Source organism: Pantherophis guttatus, chromosome 1, assembly GCF_059756535.1.
Source record: "Pantherophis guttatus breed Tessera chromosome 1, ASM5975653v1, whole genome shotgun sequence".
Lineage (NCBI taxonomy): Eukaryota > Metazoa > Chordata > Lepidosauria > Squamata > Colubridae > Pantherophis > Pantherophis guttatus.
In genome coordinates, this window is record NC_142063.1 from 271783402 (window position 1) to 271801797 (window position 18396).

Here is an 18396-nt window from a genome sequence, read left to right on the forward strand (position 1 = left end):
AGACCTGCATTTGACTCTTGCCAACCTGAATTCCATTTCTTTAATGTGTCAGACTGTTACTTGCCTTTACAAACAATAATTTTAAAATATTGGGATACAAGAGAACAAAAACTTCATGACAGGGGTCATGAAGTATATGTACACTTGTGAGGGTTTTTTTTAGTCCTAAAATAGAATATATTGTTTAGAAGAATTAAAAAGTTTTGTATATTACTATAGTAACTAGAAGTTCATAATAAAGTTTGAAAATGATATTGTTAAGAAAAAAATAATACAATAGAGTGCACCATATCAGGTGATAGCAGTGGACATTTCTAATGTAAAAAAGATGTTGAGACTCTAGAAAGAGTGCAAAGAAGAGCAACAAAGATGATTAGGGGACTGGAGGCTAAAACATATGAAGAACGGCTGCAGGAACTGGATATGTCTAGTTTAATGAAAAGAAGGACTAGGGAAGACATGACAGCAGTGTTCCAATATCTCAGGGGCTGCCACAAAGAAGAGAGAGTCAAGCTATTCTCCAAAGCACCTGAGGGAGGACAAGTGCAGTTAAATTATTAGGAGCCCCTATGAGATGTGTTTAGAGAATATTACTAACCAAAATATTGCCATAGTCTTTCTTTCTTCCCTTCTTCAGTCAGAATGGAAACAAGACTAGTTTTCAATAAAAAATAGTATCATTTTATACATGAGCAGAGGAAGAATGACTATGGCTTACTAAGACAACAATCTTTCCTATGGATATTAAATTTAAATTGAGATGAGACAGCTGGGAGACTGCATTGTAGTCCAGCTTTATTACAATATTCAAAATATTTCATTCTCTAATGCAGAGGTGGCCAACTATGGCCCTTTTATGACTTGTGGACTTCAATTCCCAGAATTCCTGAGCTAAAATGGCTGGCTCAGGAATTCTGGAAGTTGAAGTCTACAAGTCATAAGAGGGCCATAGTTGCCCACCCCTGCTCTAATGGGATCCATAAATTACTTAACATAGAATAACCTATCTTTTAACATGTTTTAGCTATGTGCTTTTCATATATGCTAATAAAATATAGGCAGTGGTGGGATTCAGCCAGTTTGGGCCAATTTGGGCGAACCGGTAGTTAAATTGCTGGCTGGCCCCTCCCCTCCCCATGAGCCCCATTTTGGCTCCCAGGTAAGTGCTGGGAGGCCTACTAGGCCATGAGGGTTGTGCAGCACGGCTGCCCAGTGGCTCATTTTTTTTCCCAGGAGGCTGCAGGGAGGCCTACTTGGCCCAAATGGGGTGCAGGGGGGTGCGGTGTGGGCCCCCACAGCTCATTTTTTTCTCCCAGGAGGTTGCAGGGAGGCCTACTAGACCCAAAATGTGGCACAGGGGGCGGCGCCACTCCCCCACAGCCCATTTTTTCTCCCAGGGGGGTGTGGGAGGCTGTGTGCTGCCTGTCACACCCCTGGCCACGTCCACCATGGCCACGCCCACCCAGCCAGTCATTAGAGCAGAGAACTGGTTGTTAAATTATTTGAATATAGGGTTACATACTGTATACCAGACATGCTTCAGTTATATTTTAAAGGATTTCCACCCCCACCCTCGGCTCTTCAATCCAATCTTAATTTATGCTTGGAAGTGGGATACTAATTATGTAATCAGCAATCATATCATAGGACAGTATGCAGAAGCTTTGGTATGTAGAAAAGGGAGATCAAAACCATTTGATTCTCTGCTTCCTGCAGGCCAGTGGTAGTATTAATGGATGCTTTGAAGTGCTCAGTCAGCCAGCACAGACAGGTATAATGACTGAAGGCTAGCTATTGATAAATAGGAAATTGAACTTAGTGACCAGGGTTGCTGGACTATCTCAAAAAAAGTTCCACGGTCTTAGAATGCTCCTTGAATCTCAGCTGTTTCTGAAGAGTTTGGAGAATTCAGCACATGTAGAACAAAAACACTTTAGAAGTATGGAGATCATCATTTCTTTCAAGGTACATCAATTTTGTCTTTTTTTTTTTTTTTTTTTTTTACAAAGCAGAATCAATATCCAGACTGAAAAGGGGGAAATATCCCAGCACAAATAAAAACTTGTGAAATAAAAGCACATAGTTGAAAAGGTAGAAAACTTTATCAGAGTCCAAAGAAGCAAGTATGAATACAAATTAGTCCTCTTATGTTATGCCTTTTTCCAATCTTCTATTTCTCCCAAAACAGCTATGCTGGACAATTTCAAACTATACTTAAAAGGGAACAAGATTGTAATTCCCCCCTTTAAAAGCACTGCCACGCTAGTTTGCCATTGAGATCCTAAGACCCACACAATGTGAAAGAAAATCAAGAGTTTGGTAGCACCTTTTTCAGCTAAGAAACTTTGCTGAAAAGCATAAACAGCTTGCATATTTTATTAAAATTTCTTAGTAGGAAAAGTTGCTATCAGACTCCTGATTTTTTTTGCCATCATAGACTAACACAACTCTCCTCTTATAAAATCCACTAGTGATGAAATTTCTGATGGCCAAAGAGAAGTCAGATGACTCTAAGACAGAATTTTAGAAAACAGTTCTCTAACATTCAGTCAAGTATAATATTGCTACTTCCTTTTCAGCAAGCAGAGATGTATACCGTTGAGTGAATGTGAGCCTTTATAAAGTTAGTTTGCTCTCCCTGTGGCCTTTTTATCTCCAGGGCAACTATCAGAAAGGAATGAACTACATTCTACTCCACAGTCTATGCTGACAGCTTCAATAGTGACTGATAGTCTGGCATGCTGGTGGTATGTATGGCTGACAACTTCCTAGTGCATCATAACCCAGCAGTAAGCTAGATGTGTCTTTAGAAGGTGAGTCTTTGATGATAAAGAGGGGAGATGGAACTGATCAGTGTGCAAAGGTTCCCAGAACAATTTCATTTAGCTCATTAGCCTCCCTATACATCACTGGTCAAACAAACCTGCTGTCCATTTTTATAGCACAAATTTTCAAAGGGTTTCTAAACTTCTTGGTGGGGGGGGGTTTACTTCTTGGAAGAAAAAAAAATATAATATTGAATATGATCCAAAGTGTTAGCAGCTTTAGAAACCCAGCAAATATCTTCTTTAATCTACCATTGCTATCATTGCCTACTTCACATCTTCTCTCCAAGTATTGTCCCCTAGAAAATCAAAGTGATTTCTGATCAATTAGCTGACCTTGGCTGATTCCAAATTAAAATAAGCAGGATCAGATCTCTTTACTATTTGGATGGAAGGCTATGAGAACATGATAGACGGATGGATGGATGGATGGATGGATGGATGGATGGATGGATGGATGGATCATGAATGGAAGGAAGGATTGGATGGGAGGAAGGGAGGGAGGAAGGAAGGAAGGAAAGAGAAAGAAAGAAAGAAAGAAAGAAAGAAAGAAAGAAAGAAAGAAAGAAAGAAAGAAAGAAGGAAGGAAGGAAGGAAGGAAGGAAGGAAGGAAGGAAGGAAGGAAGGAAGGAAATTGTAAGCCATTTCTCTATTGAGCCCAAAGAAAAGCCCACAGATATGACCACATTTTCATTAGAAATTGTGCTCATCTCCAATAAATTCTTTATTTAATTTTTCTTATTTAAAAAATTCATCCATTAATGATGATATATGATATTCTACTGCCCACATGGTAAAATATTAGGGTTTTGTCTTCTGGTTGGAATGTTTATGTTACCATTTTAATGGCTTTGTCTTTGAAAAACTATCTCATATAAACTGAATTATGAATGATCTAAACTAACTAGCCTGATATGTATATATATTGGTAAAATACTAGCAACAATTATAAGCTATGTTTAAGATGTTTTGATAATTGAATCAACACTCAATGGTTGGATGACTTCCCTTTTGCAGGTAGGACCAGTATATTGGAGTGTACTGAATTGTTGGAAACTCCAAAGGATTAACTAATTTGGTGTTCTATTGGTTCTGAAGAATGCAAAGAGTATTTCATTGTCTCATTTTCTGAATAACAGAAACTGATAAACTGGTGATAACCATTGATTAGCTCATGGTAATCCCCAGGAATTAGCTGGTCTGCTGATGTTTGCATACCAGGCAGTTGTACTGAAGGAGGCCTCCTTGCACTGATTTTGTGACTCTGTGGTGGATTTAGGAACCACATGTTTTCAGTGTCATACTTTATCACAGACATCCTTATAGAGATGGTGTTCCTAGATAGTTATAATGGTAATGGTTTGTAGAGAAAGAGATGTTTCTGGCAACTGAAGTCCCAGCCCGTATAGATGTTGCTAAAATGGTGAGATTTGTACTATGCTTTTAAGACTACCGTACTACTCAAAGAAGCATCTCATGTCATTCAGGTATATAAAGTGTCACTGTCTTTGCCAGCCAGGGCAAGAAGTTAGTGACTTTGAGACTTGGTGTGAGAGTCTACTACCTTATAATGCTTGCCATAAGACAGGCAGGCAGGCAAATCAGTAGGTAAACTGACTCAATTAATGGGGATTGAAAGTATTTAACTTTGGATAAATTATGCTCAGTATTTTCTTCAACTCTGATATACAATATTGTTTTGTTTAGCAAAGGGTATGGGAGAGAGACTGTATTGAGGTTCAGATTCCAATACATTCCATCTTAGATTTTGTTGCTTACTGAAATGAACACTTTTTTCATTAAAATTGTAGGATTCAAACATGTTTTGCTTTGAACTGGACCATTTCTATATATGTGCGAGACATGACGGCTTGACTCCATTTATTCAGATCACCTCACTAATGATTACATACTCCTCATCGCTAGGCTACAACGTACCGATAATAAAAATGACAACCTAGTTGCTTTTCTTTTTTCCTTCTTGGCAGAAAAGGGCAGATGTATCTCTGTGCGATATGCTTGAGAAACCGCATATTTCCATGGCCAGCTCCTCAGTACTTTTCTTCTTTAAAAATGTTGTCCTTTTCTTATTAATTAAATGGAAAATGCCCCGAGCCAGTGATTGAATTCTCCACAAGCAACTGCTTTAAAGTGATCAAGATTGATCAAAGTAAAAAGAACAAGTTGTGCTGGCCCTTTTCACACAAATGATTTAACTCCAGAAAGGTTTTGATCAAATTAAGTGGGCGATCTAAATAACCTGTGATCAAATTAAGTGGAGGGTGAAGCGAGCCAATATCAATTGTATATATAGTCAGAGGAAAGACAGCAAAGTACACACTTACAAAGGCCACTGAACAAGGCAAGCATAACAAAACTCAAATGATCGGAAGGTGGCTGGCAGCTATAAAATGAATATAAATAAAATTGGGAGAGGACACTAATCAACAATATTAGTTAACTATATTAGAAAATATGCCTGAAAATAATTCAGGATATTAACCACAATTTAGCAGTCTTACACAAAGTACTTTAGGGAAACACACATAAAACATTGCTATCAAAGCCCTCCTGCAGTGTTATTCTCTTATGTGTATGGAGACAAATGTATCATCTGAAATCACTATAATAGTATTTTCTAGTGTCTTTCATTCACTGGCTGTAAATGAAATGGAATATAGAGAAAAGGTAGGTAAATCCATCAGTTTCATCAGTGGTGAAATCCAATTTTTTTTACTACCGGTTCTTGATGGGCATGGCTTGGTGGGCATGGCAGGGGAAGGATACTGCAAAATCTCCATTCCCACCCCACTCCAGGGGAAGGATACTGCAAAATCCCCATTCCTTCCCCACTCCTGGGGGAAGGATATTGTAAAATCTCCATTCCCACCCCACTCTGGGGCCAGCCAGAGGTGATATTTGCCGGTTCTCCGAACTACTCAAAATTTCCACTACCGGTTCTCCAGAACCTGTCCAGTTTTCACCCTTGAGTTTCATTCTTACTCAGTTTTCCATTTTCACAACCATAATATTAACCCTAGCGTCTGCATTACTATTTTACTTTTAGTACATTTCACCAGTTATCCTAATATGTATACCTTTTCACTGATCTTCCTAATGAGCATACATTTTCCCCAGTTGAGAAAGATAAGGAAGGAGAGAAAAAGAGACACTTTCATATTTTAACTAAATATGTACCTTTGTTCTGTGCAAACTGTCAAAGAGTTTTTTAAAAAAGAGCAGATGTGCATTATGACTGGATTGGGGAATTATGGTTTCGGAAGATGTAAGTCAGATAAATTCATTCAAAAATGTATACAGAATGACTTGAAAAAATGGATAAATAGGAATTCAGCTATCTATAACCTTTTAGGCTGCTTTTTTTCTTAAATTATGATAAAGTCACCGCAACACCGTGAATGAGCATTCATTCTTAAAACTGTTAGAAATAGTATGAATGATAGTCACAAAAAAATCTATTTACCAGATGGTAAATTAGTATAGAGGATTCTTTCCATTTTCTCTAGTTTGACAAAGCAATTGATGTAATCTTCAGGCAAAGCCATTTCACCCTACTGGACATTTTTATTTTCTAAAAAAAGAAAAAAAGCATAATTGGATGGAAGGCCATCGGAGAAATTAGTGAAGGATATGGAGTTCATCGAAGGATCTGAACATAGGACAATCCATTTTTAATACTTAAAAGGGCAGATCTTTTAAAAAAAATGAACAGAAAAGAAAAAAGTAGGAAAAAAACCCACTCTAGAGTAAAAGTAATATAATTGCAGGAAGAGGAAATATGAATCCTATATGACAAAACACTAGGCAGTAGACTTATCTCTCAACAGAATGGAAATTGAGACAAGAAAAGAGAATGGGGAAGTTACTTAGAACAGAGTGAAAAAATAATTATATTACCAAGTGCCAGAGAAGTTACACCAAAAGGGAGTATGAAAAAAAAATGGATTAACAAAATAAGAGGGGTGGTGAATAAGCAGCAAAAGTACAAGAATGATGGTTGTAAACAGAAGAATGTATATAATGTGCAGTCAGAGAAAAGGACCTGTCCAAAGAATGTAAAGAAAAAGAGCAAAGAACAGTTAAATTACAAAGAGGAAAATGAGATGCACATTGATTTTAAAACACTGTTTTGGAATTGAGTTAAGGTGCCAAAAAAAGGCCTCTCCAGAAGAATGAATGGAATTAATAACTATGAGGAATTTCTAGAATAAGTATTACAGAGAACTATATGGATATTATACCTATCCAGCCACATTATCAGAAATAACAGATCAACAGATCCATCTATCATTCTTAATTTTAAAATTCATTTGTTCAAATGATATCAAGAAAAGAGTCTGTAAAGGGTTTTTTTTTTTTTATGTAGCATGGTATATCGAAGTGACTATCCCAATCTCATGTAATTCCTCTTAAAAGTATCAGGAATCTGAACTGGACTTATTTTTAGGGCAATGGGTTTATCAGTGGTGGGTTTCAAATTTTTTTGCTACCGGTTCTGTGGGCATGGTTTCGTGGGTGTGGCATGGCTTGGTGGGCGTGGCAGGGGAAGGATACTGTAAAATCTCCATTCCCTTTCCAATCCAGGGGAAGGTTACTGCAAAATCCCCATTTCCTCCAATCAGCTGTGACTCAGAATAGATAGGGGCAGGGTCAGTCAGAGGTGGTATTTACCGGTTCTCCAAACTACTCAAAATTTGCACTGCTGGTTCTTCAGAACTGGTCAGAACCTGCTGAAACCAACCTCTGGGATTTATGGTGTGAAAGTAACTATAGTGCAGAATATCCCAGAGGTGCTTTTTCAGGAGGCAATCGGACTTTCTTATTTTTTCTTTGAAGATGTTTCACTTCTCATCCAAGAAACTTCTTCATCTTTGACAGGATAGTGGGAATGAAAGAGCTGAAGAAGAAAAAACAAGAAAGTCCAGTTGCCTCCTGAAAAAACACCTTTGGGACAACCATGACCTGGATTATTGAGAATCTCTACAGACTTATAGTGCAGAATAACTGTGTCATATAAGAAATATTTATTTTTTTTCTCTACAGAAGTTTTCCTTCCTCATGGCTCAAAGGTCACTGCTATTGTTACTGCTAGCTTTACAAACAAAAATAAGCAATCTTCAAGAGTAAAGGTGCAAACCATTTTCAGTCAGGAAAGAAAGGGATGTATTCTATCGATGAATGATTCATTTCAGAAGGGAGGGCATTAAAATGGATAAGACAGACCCAGGTTGACAGATGGAGCTGACGTCAGTCTGTCTGAGCAATTATGGAAAGCTGACTATTCCTATTTGCATTTGGTTTCGGAAAATTATGTTCACATTGTTGCTTTGTATGTAATTTCAAGACAAAAAGAAAGTGAAGAATTAAAGCCAATTGAATATTTAATTGCTCAATCTTCCAGAGAGCTTCATTGAAGCAGTACTTTAATGATTTTTGTGTTCATGCTGTGTGCACTTTTTGGCAGTTTCTGTTCAAATATCTTCTACTAATAGAGTTGCTTTACATTTTCTACGGCTTACTACTTATTCATCCAAGCTAAATCTGTGATGCACATGAGCAACTAAGATGATCAAAGGCCTGGAGACGAAAACATATGAAGAACGGCTGCAGGATTTGGGTCTGGCTCGTCTAAAGAAAAGAAGAATTAGGGGTGACATGATAGCAGTATTCCAGTATTTGAGGGGCTGCCACAAAGAAGAGAGGGTCAAATTATTCTCTAAAGCGCCAGAGAGGACAAGAAAAAATGGTTGGAAACTGATCAAAGAGAGAAGCAACCTGGAATTAAGGACAAGCTTCCTAACAGTGAGAACAATTAACCAGTGACAGATTAACTCATTACTGGAGATTTTTAAAAAGAGACTGGACAGTCACTTGTCTGAAAAGGTATAGGTTCTCCTGCTTGATCTGAGGGCTGGACTAGAAGACCTCCAAAATCCCTTCCAGCTCTATTCTATTCTATTCTATTCTATTCTATTCTATTCTATTCTATTCTATTCTATTCTATTCTATTCTATTCTATTCTACTCTACTCTACTCTACTCTACTCTATTCATATAGAGTACAATGGGGTAGTGGTGTAGGAGACTATTGTAAATTGGAAGCGGAATATCATGATCGTTGTTGCTCTTTCAGCTCTTCCCACCATTCTTACTGACTCTAGTTGAAATAACTACCAATCAGATAGTGGGGGGAGAGCCATCTAAAAAGTTTCCATTTTTTCCAGGTTTTGTGAACATTTTGAGTGTTTGCATACTTGGAATTAGGCAACTGGGGCAGATCAAGATTCTATTGGAGATTTTCATAAATCTGATATTAAGATTCATAGAATAGTGACCTGCTATCATACTGAGATTATGTAGCCATAATAAAAACTATGACAGATCACAGTGTCTTAGGCATGTGATGAAACACATTATGACAGAACCCTCTCAATTTACGAACTTAAAAACTTGCATGAAGCCACAAGTATGTAAAGGTGGGATTTATGTCATTATGTCACCATGGGTATGTGTTATATTTTTCCATCAATATAATGAAGTACAATTGTGTATACATTTTGTATTTAATAGCTTCAACTGGACACCTGGACATTAGTTTAGCGATGAAGGCAGTCTCTTTTGTTTTCATGATATTAATTTTTCTGGCCAATTGTTTTAGTTTTAAGCTACATGAATTCTATAAAACATGTATATTTATTATGATGGACCTTTTAATAAAAGGTTTAAAAATATTGAGTTTCCAATTTATCATGGTTTTAATATTCATTGCATATCATTTTCAAATGGCTTCCAATTTCCAACCCATCCACACTCTTATTATGGAGATAACAATTGTTTTACAGAAACAGATTCATCATCGATTTTGGTACTGTTGAAAAGCTACCTAATTTTTCCAAGTGTTAGTCAGAGGCATGAGTATGGAATCTGGTTTAATTAATTCTTTTAATACATTGGCTGGTTTCAAATAAAAGAAAGAAGTAGTAATTGAGAATAAATAATTCAAGAATATAAATTAAGGAGGGAGACATTAACTGTCATGATAGAATAGCTATAATTCTTGCTCAAGGCACCAGGTGATTAGTGAGAAAGAGCAAAGCAACTATTTGGGAATGAAGCTAAAGTTTTTCCCTTGCAAATGTACTTTAATGTAGTTCAAATTACTTTCTAAAAACTTCACAGGAATAGGTATAATTTTAATTCTACCCAAACCTTTTGTAATGTTGAACACGAGTTTTCTTGGATGTTATTATTTATAAATTCAATCCCAACCCCCAGAGTTGCATCTCTGTGAGAATTGCTGCCTACTTCCAATGTATACATTTCTAGACTCTTCGTAAGTTAACTTTCCATTGCATTTTTATGCTTAGTTTTCTTATTTATATGTGTTGCGATGTATTTTCCCTTACCTTTATATTTGGAGTTATATTTTGGAAGTATGAAACCCAGCAACATTCTGAAAAAGTAGATTTTAACGTACATCAGTCTTCCAGATTCCCAAAATCAGCACATTTGTCTAACAATTCTAAAAGATGCAGTTTCTCATCCATCTCTGTTATTGTTTTGCTTAAAAAAATTGCTCAGCTTTAGTACTAGACATAAGAGTCTTTTCAAAATATTACTCAGATGCAAAGTATTTTATTTTGTAACATCAAATTGATTGTAAAATGCTTGAGGATAAGACACCCAGCCAAGCTTGAATGAACTTGAAAAAGCTGAGCAAGACTACACTTAATATTTGAATGGGGGATCACCAGGAAACCCTGGGGGAGGAGGAGAGATGAGGATGGCCACTCTACCCAAAGAATCACTGATTCAATACAGTCAAAGAAAGAATGAGGATTTATTCACCTAGTGACAAAATACTTGAGTACAACTCAAAGACAACTTTATCCTTACCAGGTTAAAAAAAAAAAAAAAGAATATTTCCTTAAGTGGTGGCAGCTCCTTCTTATTATACATTTATGAAGCACTTTCCCAGGTTGAAAAGAGCTGATATGCATAACCTAATAAATTCATAACACAGGCGAGATGAAAAAAAAAATTCCAACTCAGAGCAGGTACATTGTTGAAAAGCAAATGTGAGCGGTTAGAGCCATGATAGTGAACCTATGGCACACCTGCCAGAGGTGGCACACAGAGCCCTCTCTGTGGGCATGCGTGCTGTCACCAGCAGCTCTTCTGGTTTCCAACATGCACATGCATGCCAGCCAGATGGTCTTTGCAGATGCTGGAGTGCCTGAAAACACCCAAAAAATGGCCCAAAAACCGACCTGAAAACGGCCCAAAAAATTATTTGAAAACAGCCTGGAAAATGGCCAAAAAACAAGCATGCACATGCCGACCAGCTCGTTGTCTGGTTTCCAGCACTCCGGTGCACGCACATGCATACAAGTTCCGGTTTCGGCACTTGGTGCCGAAAAGGTTCGCCATCACTGAGTTAGAGAAAGCTCAAACTTTCTTTCAAATCCAATTTTAATCCCATTTTACCTTCTCTTGCTCTCTGCTTTCCTCCTAATAGCATTTTGCAGAAAAGACTATAAAGATTGGGGAAAGAGAAGGAGGAAGGAAGATGGCAATTCTAATTTAGTTTACCAAATAAGATTGAAGAAGTAGGGATTCAAAGTGAGATTTTTCCATATAAGCCATCAAAACCCTATGCCTAGATAGATGTCTCACTTATTCTCATATTATTTTTAAAAGAATGTTTAATTTGTTCTGTCCTATTGATAAAGCAAGATACAAATGTTGGCTAACCCTTAGCATTTGTGCGCACACACATGCATACACAAACATAAACACATTATGACGATAAGTGATGCTCTTAGCAGTCGGGTCTCAGAAAAGCCACAGCATGGGACAAGCATTTGTAATCAATGCTTGCCTGTGTTAGGGAATTATGCTGACAGTTTGTACTGTCTTTGAATAAAAGAAACTTGCACAGTTCAACACAACCGATCTGACCAATTAAGCAAAACAACTAATCAGCCTACAGCAACCATATGTCCAGCAGCATGATTGGATTTTCTCTTTCCTCCAATGACTTCTGGGTCTTGCTATCTCAATCCCTTCCAGTTTTGTCTATGCAACTGTGCATTTCACAGGAGAAATTGGCAAGTGCTCTGGAAACAAAAATAAGAAACCTGCCAAAAAGATATCTGGTTTTCCACTTCATTTCACCTAATCATGGTTTCTCTAACCTTCCTGGCTTCTTACTACATGCCCTTGAACAAGAAGGATTACAAGATAACTGACCTACGGAAAGAGCTGAAACTAAACACATTATTTATCTGGGCTCCCATGTCAGCTGTGGATTAATGGCCAAATCATTTCAGACAATTTCTCTTCTATTATCTGTTAACTTCTTATGCCTCATTGCATTCACCATATCCTTAACTCCTTGTTTCTCACACCTTCCATGTCACTAATTTGAATGCTTCAAGAAGAATTCTGGAAATTGGCCTTGGACAAACTATATGAGAGTAATGCTGAAGAAAGGGAGAAGACATTCACAAATTAAAAGCAAACAGTAGACTGAATCATCAAAAGCTACTGCCTGACTTCTTCTCCCATTTCTTTTAAAAAAACTTAAAAAAAAAACATTTTAAAAAAAATTTCCTGCATCCCCAGTCAGTTTGCCCCCATTTTCAACTTTGATTCTTCTGATTTTTTTTCTCCTCTCACACTAGACTTGGACAAGTTCTGTCCAGTTTTGAAAAAAAGCCATCATGCTGTTTGATTGACAGAATGCTGAGTCCCTTTACATAATTTATTTCCAACTTTGTGTTGAGCTGGAAAACATAACAAGGTCCCAAATTCAATGAAAAAATGCAATCTTTCTTTTGGAAGATCACTGAATCCAATCAGATGAAGGAAACAGCAGGAGTTTTTAGACCCTAGGTCTACATTGCATTTGAGATAGTTGTACATTTCTTCATATGAGATTTTTCACAGAAATGCAAAGCAACACAGTGGTACTACACGATCAACTGAACCAGGCTTTACAAGTTTTGGCCACATGGCATAGCAGCACTTCTTGATGCCAACAAGAGGGGGATGAGGATGAAGGCAGTGAAGGCCAGTGATGTGGGACTTGAAGCAGCATTTCTCACTGGCAGCAGCATTGCTGGGGCTGAAATAGAGGTTGGGGAAGTGGGATAAATGCCACTCTGCATAGATAGTTGGGGATGCCTGCAAATCCCTTGGACTGCAAGATGATCAAACCAGTCAGTCCTAGAGGAGATCAACCCTGACTGCTCTTTAGAAGGCCAGATTCTGAAGATGAAACTGAAATACTTTGGCCACCTAATGAGAAGGAAGGACTCACTGGAGAAGAGCCTAATGCAGGGAACAATTGAGGGCAAAAGAAGAAAGGGACGACAGAGAATGAGGTGGCTGGATGGAGTCATTGAAGCAGTAGACATAAGCTTAAATGGATTCCAGGGGATGGTAGAGGACAGGAAGGCCTGAAGCAGGGGTGAAATGCTCCGTAGCGATGGTGGCGGGTGGTTCAGAGAACTAGTAGCAAAAATCCCTGCCCCCACCATGCCCAGCTGAGCCGCGCAATCATCACAGGCTTTTTTTTTTATTTTTAAAAGCATTTTTTCTACAACCTCTTTGGCTGAAAAAATGCTTTTAAAAGTAAAAAAAAAAAGCCTCTGATGATCACGCGGCTCAGCTGGGATCATCAGAGGGTTTTAAAATAATTTTTTCTACAACCTCTTCAGCAGAAGAGGTTGTAAAAAAAATGTTTTTTTAAAAAAAAATGCCTCTGACAATCAGGCAACTCAGCTGGGATCGTCAGAGGCTTTTAAAAGCACTTTTTTACAACCTCTTCGGCCAAAGAGACTGTAGAAAAAATGTTTTTAGAAGAAAAAACAGCCTCTGACGATCAGCTGGGATCTCAGAGGCTTCTTAAAGAAAAAAAAGCCTCTGATGATCCGGCAACTCAACTGGGATCGTCAGAGGCTTTTAAAAGCATTTTTTTACAACCTCTTCGGCCGAAGAGGTTGTAGAAAAAATGGTTTTAAAAGTAAAAAACAAAAAAAATTGGCCACTCAGTCACATTACCACCACTACCACCAAGCCACGCCCACAGAACCGGTAGTAACAAATTTTACATTTCACCACTGGCCTGGAGGAACGTTGCCCATAGGGTCACAATGGGTCGGACATGACTTCGCAACTAACAACAGCAAAAACAACATATGGGTGGGCTGCAAAGCACTTGAATTTTGATCACATGACTATGGGGATGTTGCAATGGCTGTAACTTCAGGCACAGATCTTAAATCCCTTTTTTCAGCACTATCATAATTTCAAACAATTGGCTGAATGAATGGTCATAGGTCAAGGACTACCTCGTGGTCTGCTCAATTCCATCCTTGAAGCAACCTGTTCACAGCCCATGAAAATATATAAGGCATCCAAATAAAAACAAAGTAAGCAAGCAGAATTACAAGAGCAAATGATCCACTTAGAATAAGGTCCGATTCCTAATCTAGTTCATTCAATAGAAGTTATCTTTTTGCACAACATTATTTTCAATAATGACTAGACTGAAATAGTTCCATATCCTGTAACTAGGATATAGATATCAAGTTAGAGCAACTGGACTTTTAAAAAAATGAAGAAGTAAGTTCAATATGTAATCTAAAAATTACTATATTAGGCACTTATTAGGAGCTGACTAAAAAAATGCTCATTACAAAATTTAATAGCACTTAGCAACAGCACTTAGACTTATATATCTCTTAATAGTGCTTTACAGTCCTCTCTAAATGGTTTACAGAGTCAGCATATTGCCCACAACAATATGGGTCCTCATTTTACTGACCTCGGAAGGACGGAAGGCTGGGTCAACCTTGAGCCAGTCAGGATCAAACTCCTGCTAGTGAGCTGAATTAATAGACTGCAATACTGCATTCTAACCATTGTGCCACATAGCTCATAACTATTTGTATACCACATGAACTATGCTCAAAAGAAATCCTCTCCCAAATCTGTCTAGATAATATAGCAATTCTGAAGGTCATTCCTTTCATATGATTTTATGGAAGTCAATGCTGTTAACTAAAAACTATACTGAGATTTATTATGTTAGTAATTGCATTGCATACTCTAATTAAAAGCAAAAGCAGAGCCAATTTTTTTTCATAAAATAATAAAAGTGACCATCTCAAAACAATGATGTGTTACACTTACCACTCCCCTCCTGAGTCCAGAAAGTTCTCATGCTTTCACTGATAGTAGCAGCAACCAGGGTACCTTAGTTTGAGTAAGATGTGTTCCAAGTGGAGAAACTCAGAAAAGAAAAATCAAGAAAGAGTTCTTTAAATACCTAGAGAGAATGATTGCACATTGGTTAATCTTGAGATTTGTTTTAGTAATCAGTATGGGATAATCTTGGTCATCAAACATGTTCTCCTTTTCTTTTTCTTAGGAACTGTCTCTTCACTTCCAAGACAGTAGCAATGTCTCGTCGATCTGTGTGCATATCCCATCCACCAAAGTTATTCATTTATTTATTTATTATTTATTTATTTATTTTGTCAAGCATGTATTTTATGACAGATACAAGTGTAAACATAATTATAAATACATTAAAAGGATACGAATAAAAGAAAACATTAGGACAGGGACAGTAGGCACGCTGGTGCACTTATGCATACCCCTTACAGACCTCTTAGGAATGGGGTGAGGTCGACAGTAGACAGTCTAAGGTTAAATTTTTGGGGATTTGGGGAAGAAACCACAGACTCAGGTAGTGCATTCCAGGCATTGACAACTCTGTTACTGAAGTCATATTTTCTGCAGTCTAGTTTGGATCGGTTTACCATGAGTTTGTATCTATTGTGTGCTCTTGTATTGTTTTGGTTGAAGCTGAAGTATTCATTGGCTGGTAGGACATTGTAACAGATGATTTTATGTACTATGCTTAGGTCAGACTGAAGACGGCAAAGCTCTAAATTGTCTAAATTGTTCAACCTAGACCTAGCCTTGCAGAGCGACTTGGAAATTCATCCTTTATCTTCTTAAAATATACAGTATAAAATACAAAGACTTGTCCCAAAAGAATGCTAAGATGGCAGCATAGTTTAAGAAGTCAAAGGTAGGGGCAAGGGGCATTAGCAAGAATAATCACAACTCAGCCATTGGCTGAGGTCACCCAGTAATCAAACCCTTTGTACCAATGGAAGCTGTCTGCTCTACTTGTATCTATAAGGAGTGGAGTCCCACCAGGGCCATTGCTACAGAGAGAAAAGTCTCATCCTTTAGCTCTTTTAACTGTGAATAATGTTCCTCTCTCTTCCTTAACTTGAAAGCATTGCCCTTATTTGCTTTATTTCCCCAGGCTGCTTCCTACTAGGCTAACCATTCTCTTTTCTTCCTTCTTCTAGCCATTACTTTCTAAGCTAAACATCTGCTGCTCTACTCTTTCCTCTTGCTTTGTGGGTTCTCTTTATCTCTCTTTGTATGTGCCTATCCTTTATACCCACACCTCCACAGCTTTTGATACATTTCTTAATTCAAGTCAAGTCTTGTTTCTTCTTTCTTTTTGCTTTGGGACGAACTCCTTCCCTTCTGGAAGTTTCCAATTCTGATTTCCTTGCGGGATCCATGCTGCCTGCCAAGAAGCCACTGATCTTTTCTTTTGATCTCTGTCTTTATTTACTGAACATCTCCCAAGATCCCATTTCTTCTGCCTCTAACATCATTTACTTACAGCCTTATGTAAACAAATCTCTAGCATTCAAATTAATCCCTTACTTCTCCTGGCAATCCCCTACCAGTTTGCAAAATATCTATTTATTTCCCAATTCTATTGCAACTTTCTGGGTTACATGATAAATAAAAAACTTAAAGTCATGTGTTTTTCATGTGTAGAATCTACCTATAGGAGTTGGTATCAAGGCCCATGTCCTGAAACCATACTTCTTATTCTATGCTCTTGTCACAACTTTATTAGGGATAGTAGCCATTAGAAGCACATTGTAGGGACTCTTGTACAAATGTGTGAATCTTTCTAATATAACTGGCCACACCCATGAAATCTGGTAAAAGGAACTGGAACCAAAATTTTCTCGATGGAGATGACCTGCCATGATGTCTTAAAAAGTAGGCTTTAAATGAAAATTTCTATTTCCTATGTTAGTTCAATAATATATACAAGCAGGGATCCATTGTTTGCTTTCTACTGAACCAGATTTCATTGAGCTGTGAAGATTAAAGAAATTTATGCTCTTTCTTTCTTTTGTGCATGGTTCTATTCACAAGGCATGATAATTAAGTTAGTAAGAACTATAAACTAACATTACTAGAATCAATAGAGTCCAAAATGATAATATCTAATGCTAAAATATATAGTTTCTGTGGACAAGACTTTGCTGCAGCTAAGAAATTTAGGTACCTCCAGGTCCATATCTACTTACATTCTAATTTAAATTCCAATGTGCTTATTGATTATGTTCTTAAAACAACTTGGATGAAATTGGGTAGCTTTGAAAAACAACAACACCCAGCTCTGAATTGTAACATTGGACAAGCTTATAGTTACAGCTAAATCATACTACATATCCCTGAATATATGCTTGCATACCAACTACATCTCTGTGCATTACCAATATTGTTGGCTCCACATCGATTAAATGTTTTACAAAACTAATTTCATTGATTTATGACTAATAGCTATATTATGGCCTGCTTGAATACTTGTCCGAGGTGGTAAAAACAATAATAGATTAGAACTTTTTCAGCTTGGGAATTGAGGAAAACATTATGCAGGGCTATTGGTAAATATAGCAATATGTGACTAAATTTGAAATATATTGTGAAACATTAAAAAAAAAAAAACCACTGACTTCTCATTGCACAATAGCATTTCTTTTGGAGTAGAGATCATTTGTTTATTCTGTGTAATTGCTTCTGGGTAAACTTCAAGGTGCTAGTTACCCACCATGAATCTCCTTGTGGTACAGGGTCTGTCTAACTTAAAGACTTTCTATTACCAGTTGTTTCTGCCTGGCCTGTTTAATCACACAGAATTGGTTTGCCCTTGTCCCATCAAACAAACAACATCATCTGATGGAACCAAGGAAACAGACCTTCTCTGACAGTGCATATGCTCCCTAAAAGAATATTCCCCCATGATTTATGAGTCCTACCTTGTCTTCATAGAAAGGTCATTAAAAAACAACTGCTTTGTTTACAGAAAAGGCTTCATCTAGCTTGTTTCCATTTAGAAACCACTCTTGGATTTTTTCTTTCTTTCTTTGAAATGGAAAGAAAATAAGTTTTAGGCCTTGGTTTTTGATGATTAGATTTGTTTATGATGATAGAAGTACTGATTGTTATGGTTGATTCTAATTCAAAAGGTCATTGATTTTTTCGGTATTTATCTATATTGAAGAAAAACAGAAGTTATCTTTTTTTTCTGTAGCTTTTTTCTTCTTTTTTGCATTCTCCATTTTTGCTTTTTTTTTCCCCTACCTCTTTCCCTTTCTTTTTCACTCTTTTTTTTCCTTTGCTTTTTTTTTAAAAAAAAATTATACTGT